Genomic DNA, 7,869 nt, shown 5'->3' on the forward strand with positions numbered 1-7,869 from the left:
TATCATTATCTTGGTACGCAAAATTTGTTTCTACGTTTTTTTTTTTTTCCTTCAGGGAAGCTTGATACAGATCAACTAAATGTTCTGATTACGATATATACATGCCCAATGTCCAGTTATACCACATCGGAAGTATTTTTGTTTAATATTTTATGATTTTTTATCTTGTGGAGCTTTTCCTTTATAATCATTATTTCGAGGGGTCTTTTGAAATTTGGATGATTAGAATGGCCACCACGAAAATAAAAGTTATTTCTTCATCTTTCATGGTCACAATCTCGACCACGATTATTAAAATTTATAGCATTCAGTTCAGGGAATGGTGTTGTTCTAGTTGGTCGAGATTCATAGTTCTTCATCAATAACTCATTATTTTGTTCAGTCACGTGAAGACATGAAATTAATTTAGAATAATGTTAAAAACCTTTCTCTCAATTTGGCTGCGGTAGGAACATATTCTAACATGAAATGTGGAAAATGTTTTCTCCAACATATCCTCATTAGTGATTTTCTCTCTGCATAACAACAATTTTGAACTGATTTTAAATTATGTGGAGTTGTAATCACTTACTGATTTAAAATCTTGGAGCCTCAAATGAATCCATTCATAATGAGTTTTAGGAAGAATAACAACTGTCTTCTAGTGATCATATATTTCTTTCAAATGCTTCCACAAGATACGAGGATCTTTTACTGTTAGATATCCCATTTTCAATCCCTCATGGAGATGATGATGAAGAAAGATCGTGGCTTTTGCCTTTTCTTGAATGGAGGTCATATTATCTTCTTTAATTGTTTTCCCAAGGTTCATTGCATCCAGGTGTATTTCGGCATCAAATACCCACAACAAATAATTATTACCATTAATGTCAAGAGCAGTGAATTCTAGTTTTGTAAAATTTGTTATGGTAACACTATCACAAAACCGTGTATTTATATTAGAAATTTCAAATATGCAAAACTATTGAGATTGATTCCCTAAATCTCGTGGGTCCTGTAGTTTGTAATTGTAATGTACAAACAATTTAGTTATTGAATAAAATATGAGATATTTTATTCGACATTTAATAGCATTAACCCACAAAACCAATAAACTAACATCCAAGATTATTTTCTGTAGCTTAAACATGTATGTAGAGACATACATGTAGATCATGTTTAAGTGATAACTAAAATGATTTGTAGTAGATGGATAAGGTTGGATGCCTTATCCTAGTGACACTATGAATACAACCCGCTTTGTAGATGTTACAATTGTTGTAAAGTTCTACAAATGATCTAAACCCGATCATTCATGTAGAGACATGTGAGCGAGGGTATTTTATCATACCAGACCACGAAATGAATAGTCTCTTTATAAGATCAGACCACAAAATGAATATTCTCTTTATATAAGCCATTAATAGTAGACACTTACATTTCACCAAGATGACAATTGGTGAAATGACCTGAATCCTGAGTGAGTTGTGAACTCCTGCCTATGAAGGCGATCATTTGATTTTTATGAGTGAGAGTGGCTAGATTGTCGATTCAATAAGCCTACCATTTTGGGGATTCATTTGATTGGGGAGCTAGGAACACAACTATACAAGATGGAATTCACTCATTTCCTAATGTCGGGTTAAGTAGATAAATTGCTCCCGTAAGGACTGATTTTAGGACTTAAACAATGTGACGCTACACCCTCTCTTGGCCCGAGAGGGGTTTGGTCATAGTTGGACTATGACTTATTGTTCATTAGAGGGATCAGTGGTACTTAAGAAGTTAGAGTAACTGCAGGGGTAAAACAGTAATTTTGGCCCAGTTGTACTTACGAGCAATTTGTGAAGGATCATCACATTGTGACTGGTTATATCCAATAGTCACAGAAATATATATGTAGTACGAAGAGTGCAGTTGTCGGTCTTTAGTTGAGTAATCAACAGTTGATGGATGTTGAGTAATTTAATTAATTATTCAAGTACTACTGAAGCTTCAATCTACATGTCCATAAGGTCCCCTATGTAGCTCAACTGGGATTATTGAGAATTAATTTTAGATTAATTTGAATTGTTCTAATTAATGGAGGAAATTAATTATATATATAATTAATTTGAAGTAATTATATGTGATATAATTAATATAATGTATTTGGTACATTAAAAAATAAAGTTTATTAAGAGAGAAATTAAATATTTGAATATGATTCAAATATTAATTATATGGATGAGATTCATATACTTGTGTTTAGTATAAATGTAATTTATATTAAATACCATGCATTAATGAGAGAATTAAAAACTATAGGTTATATTGTATTGGATACAATATAAAAACTATAGGTTATGTATTATATATGATATAACACGTAGTTATATATACATATAATAAGTTAGTTATTATATATATGTGTGTGTAATTATTATTTAAATTATTTTATTTTATTTTATTTTTAAGTTTTAAAATTAAAGGGAGGGAAATAACTTCCCTCCCCTTAATTTTCTCAAATCGTGTGGAGAAGGGGAGTTAGTTTTTTGACATATTATTCATCTTCTTCTTCTTTCCAAGAGGGAACAGAAGTCTCTAGGATGTAGGGAGTTATGATGTCTGGAGAGTTCTAATGTCTGGAAAGTTCTAATCGAGTATGTTCATGCATTGAGATGATATACGATACACGGAAGGAAAATGAAAATGAGATACGAAACACATTCCAAAAATGGACCCACAAACAATTAAAATTAGTGAGATAATATAATAGGCCTCCAAACACTGAGATGATATAGGATGTGGGGATATATCATCTCATGTTTGGCCCCCAAATAGCCTCTAAGTTTTTACAAAAATTTTCTCTCTCAATTTTCATTCTCCCTCTCTCAAAACGCAGAGCCCACACCTCCTGCCAATTCTCTACCCAAAAGAGAATACAAAGACTCCGATTAGTGGTGTCTCGTATGAATTATTCGTGACCAGTTCAAGGGATTACGTGAAGTTTTTCGGTTCTTCAAGGGTAATATAATTTCTAACCTTTCCACATTTCTATCCTTTGCATGTTGTAAAATTAGTTTGAATTGCATAATTAGTTCTCTGTAATTTTAATCATTGTGAAAATAAAATTGGGAACGATTCCGCTTCCGTAATGGATCTCAAGGATCCTTCAATTGGTATCAGAGCGGTGTTCTTGGTCCCATTTTCAATTTTCCAAAATTAGAATTTAGTTTCTTGGTGGGTTGCATTCTGTATTTCTTGATTCATGTTGATGAATGTGTATGAAATGTATTGTTTTTAATTGTGGATAATTTCGGGATTGGTCTATAGATTTATCGTTTTATTTTTACAAATTGGTTTGTAAGGGTTCTTTGTTTTTGGGCTTTAATTGCGATCGAGTTTGTAAATTTGTTGATTGAGTCATTCATGATGATTTTGGCATTTTTCTAGAGAAAACGAGGCCCAAATCGAAGAAGAAACGAAGCAAATAGCAAATGTACAGTGGTGACTGTACAGTAGCACTACAATGTCTTACCCTAGCTTCGCAACATTGCGAAAGGCGAAACAAAAAAAATTTCTAAGTATTGTAACGCTTCGAGACGAAAAGTTTTTTCCGGTTCGGTTCGTGGTTCAGCTGGTTCATGTTTGGTTTGCTTGGTTCGTGGGCGGTTCAGGTGCTGGATGATCCAGTTCGTGCGGTTTAAGGCTTGATTCACTTGTTTTGAATCTGTTTGACTATTATTTTGGAGTAGTTGGTTTTTTGATTAATTAGATTCATATAAATGTTATATTAATTTAATTAATGATTTAAGAGTCCAATTCCAGTCCATTTATTTTTGTTTAAATTATGCATTTGATGTATGGTTTATTATTAATTATATATGTCATAATGAGCTGTTCTGTATATTGGTTGAAATGGTCTAATTTCAGTGAAATGGTACTTAATCACCCTACGGTAACTTTTACCCTACCTTACTGAAACATCATTGCAAAATAGATGTCGCATAGGGTGCATTAAATTATTTTGCTAAAATTTTATTGGTTTTTCAAATAGGTAATGCCTGAATACTAATATAAATAAATTGTACGTTTTAGTAAAATGACTTCCACTACATTAAACATGCTCATCACTGATAAGTTAATAAGTAATAATTACATCAACTGGAAAAACACGATTAACACAGTTCTAATCATCGATGACCTGAGATTTGTTCTTAGTCCCAACTCTAAATGTCATTCGAAACGTTCAAGAGGCATACGAGCATTGGGTATGAGCAAATGAAAAGGCACGAGCGTATATCTTGACAAGCCTTTCTAAAGTCTTGACCAAGAAGCATGAGCCTATGATCACTACCTATGAGATCATAGAGTCCCTACGGAGGATGTTCGGAAAACCATCCGCTCAGCTCAGACATGACACTGTTAAATACATCTTCAATGCTCGTATGCTAGAAGGAGCATCTATTTGAGAACATGTTCTCAACATGATGGTTCACTTTAATGTGGCAGAGATGAATGAGTCTATCATCGATGAGGTTTCCTGTAGTTTCGTAACAATGCTGTTATGAACAGGAAGACTACATCCGGATCGTCATGCTCAACAGCTACAAACTTTTCAGCCCTTGATGAAAGTCAAGGAATAAAAGGGGGAGGAAAATGTTGCCTCATCCTTTAAGAAGTTCTTCAAAGATTCAACCGGGAACTAAGTCTATGCCTTCTTCCTCCGATACCAAAAAGTAGAAGAAAAAGAAAGGGGAAAAGGGGAATGCTTGTTGGGGTTGATGCCCTAAAGTCTCGTGTCCTGTAGTTTGTAAACAGTTTGTACGAATGCTTGTGTTGTATAATATATGATATTTTACTTCACATCTTGTTTTTTGCTCAGTTGCATGTTTTATTTGCTTTACCACAAACCAATAAACATAAAATCTCTGGTTATCTATAATTTGCTTTACCACAAACCGATAAACATAAAATCTCTGGTTATCTATATGTAACTCAAGCATGTATGTGGTGACATACAATTGGATCATGTCTTGAGTGATAACCAAAATGGTCTGTAGTATATAGATATATTAGGGAAACATTATCCTAGTAACGCTATAGATGTAGCCCGCTTTGTGAAATGGTCACAAGTGTTGTGACTTGTCACAAATAGTCTGATCCTGATCATTCGTGTTGGGGACATGCGAGTGAGGGCATCCTATACAAAAAGTTTGTATAAGACCTGACCACAAAATGTTAACGTCTCGTTATATAACACCGTTCATGACAAAGACTTCACTTCACTAGGATGACCATAGGTAATATGACCTCAATCCTGAGTGAGTTGGGAACTCCTGCCATTGAGGGTGGTCCTTTGATTTTTATGGGTGCGAGTGGACAGGTCGTCGATTCAAACCTAATATTTTGGGGATTCGTCTGATTTGGGAGCTAGGAGCTCAATTACACAAGATGGAATTCATTCCTTCCCTGAGGTAGGGGTAAGTAATAGATAACTCCCTTAAAGGCTGATTCCAGGACTTGAACGATGTGATACCACACATCTTCTCTTGGCCCGAGAGGTGTTCACACATAGTTGGACTATGTTGTATTGTTCATTAGAGGAATCAGTGGTACTTAAGAAGTGAGATGTAACTACAGGGGCAAAACGGTAATTTGGCCCAGTTGTACTTACGAGCATCTGTGAAGGGTCATCGTACTCATGATTGGTTATATCAAATGGACACAGAAATATATCTGTGGTAAGAAGAGTTCAGTTGTTGGTCTTTAGTGGAATGCCTGACAGTTAACGGATGGTGGATCTCGTGGCTAAAGAGTTTAGACAACTATTCACGGACCGTTGGAGCTTCGAGCCACAGGTCCATTAGGTTCTTTGGGTAGCTTGGATAAGGTCGAGAATCAGTGTTTGGGTTAATTTGAAATATTCAAATTGACAAGAGGAAGTTCGATTATGTATATATGGTATAATTGGAATGGTTAATTATATATGATATAATTGGCTAAATGTATGAGATACATTATTTTGGAGAAAATTAGATATAAATATGATTTATATGAAGTAGAGGAGAAATTACTATAGTAGATATGTGATATCAAACTATAGGGTAAAAATATAATATGATTATATTTATTAATAATTTAATTGGTTAATTATATGATAATTAACCTAAAATCTCTCTTGTTAATTGTGTGGTTAATTATATGATTATATTTATTAATAATTTAATTATATGATAATATAATATGTTTCATTTTGAAGAAGTTCGAAGTTCGGAAAAAGATCGAAAGGTTTGTGTTGGTGTGAAAACGTAAATGATCGCTTAAAGTCGAGAGCCTATACGATAGTCGCTTAGTGCCTAAACGATCGCACACTAGTTTCTAAACGATTGGATAGCTTTCCTAAACGATCGTATAATGTGTCGTGTTTGCTAAACGATCGTCTACCTTCTTCTAAACGATTGTTTAGTAAAACCTACATGATTGCCTACTTTTTTCTAATCGATAAGCATCTATCTATGTGATAGCTTCCTATTCTCTCCTACTTGCTTATCGTCTACACGATCAGTTCTTCCTTTTACCTTTACCAAACTCACCAAAGACCACGCTTTGGGTTCTCACTCCGAGAATACCTAGGGCTCTTTTCTTATGTTGTTGTCCCCATTGCATTCGTTTGTTTGCGGTTGTTCGTGCTGCTGTAGCCGATGCATCTGTTGGGCATTTATTGATCGGGTAGAGGTCTACCACTGTGTTGAGTTCCATAGTTTGAAGAGTGTCTTCAACTGGTATGAGAACTCTCTCCCTTGTTATTTTTTGTTCAAAGCATGCCGTTAATTACTATTTGTTTGCATAACTGTGCGTTTGAATGTATATGGTGTATTTCGGTCATGGTGAAATTGGAGCGATTCGAACGCGCTCATGGAACTCTTTGTTGAGAGAACCTTCAATGTTAACCCACCAGCTACTGCCCAGAAGGACAAGAAGGCCAAGGCTGCAAAGGGAATCTGTTTCCATTGCAACTAGAAGGGGCACTGGAAAAGGAATTGTCCTAAATACTTGACAGAAAAGAAGAAAGTCAAGCATGGTAAATATGATTTACTTGTTTTAGAGACTTGTTTAATGAAGAATGATGATTCAGCCTAGATAATAGATTCAGATGTCACTAAGCATGTTTGTTCTTCATTTCAGGGAATTAGTTTCTAGCGGCAACTGGATGCTGGGGAAATGACGATGCGTGTTGGAAGTGGACATGTTATCTAAGTTACTGCAGTGAGAGAACTTCGACTTTGTTTATAGAAATCGTATATTATATTAGATAATGTATATGTGGTTTCAAGTTTGAAAAGGAACCTTATTTTTATAAAGTGTTTGCTTGAACAGAACTATTCTTTATCATTTAATATAAATAAAGTGTTTGTTTACAAAAATGGAGTTTATGTTTGTTGTACAAATCTCGAAAATAATCTCTATGTGCTAAGATCGTTAACAACTAAAGTTCTCCTTAATATTGAACTGTTTAAAATTACGATAACTCAATATAAAAGACAGAAAATTTCTCATAAGAAAACTGTCCATTTTTGGCACCTAAGACTAAGACATATAAATCTCAATAGGATTGAGAGACTGGTCAAGAATGGACTTCTAACTGAGTTAGAAGAAAATTCTTTACTTATGGGTCATGTCTTGAAGGTAAAATGACTAAAAGATATTTTATTGGAAAAGGTCACAGGGCCAAAGAACCCTTAGAACTTGTACAAAAAAACCTCTGTGGTCCGATGATGTTAAGGAAAGAGAAGGGTTTGAATATTTCATCACTTTTACTTATGATTATTCTAGATATAGGTATGTTTATTTAATGCAACATAAGTCTAAAGCTCTTGAAAATTTCAAGGAGTATAAGACTGAGGT

Source organism: Benincasa hispida, chromosome 4 (assembly GCF_027475165.1).
Source record: "Benincasa hispida cultivar pf3 chromosome 4, pf3_genome.v1.1, whole genome shotgun sequence".
Classification (NCBI taxonomy): Eukaryota; Viridiplantae; Streptophyta; class Magnoliopsida; order Cucurbitales; family Cucurbitaceae; genus Benincasa; species Benincasa hispida.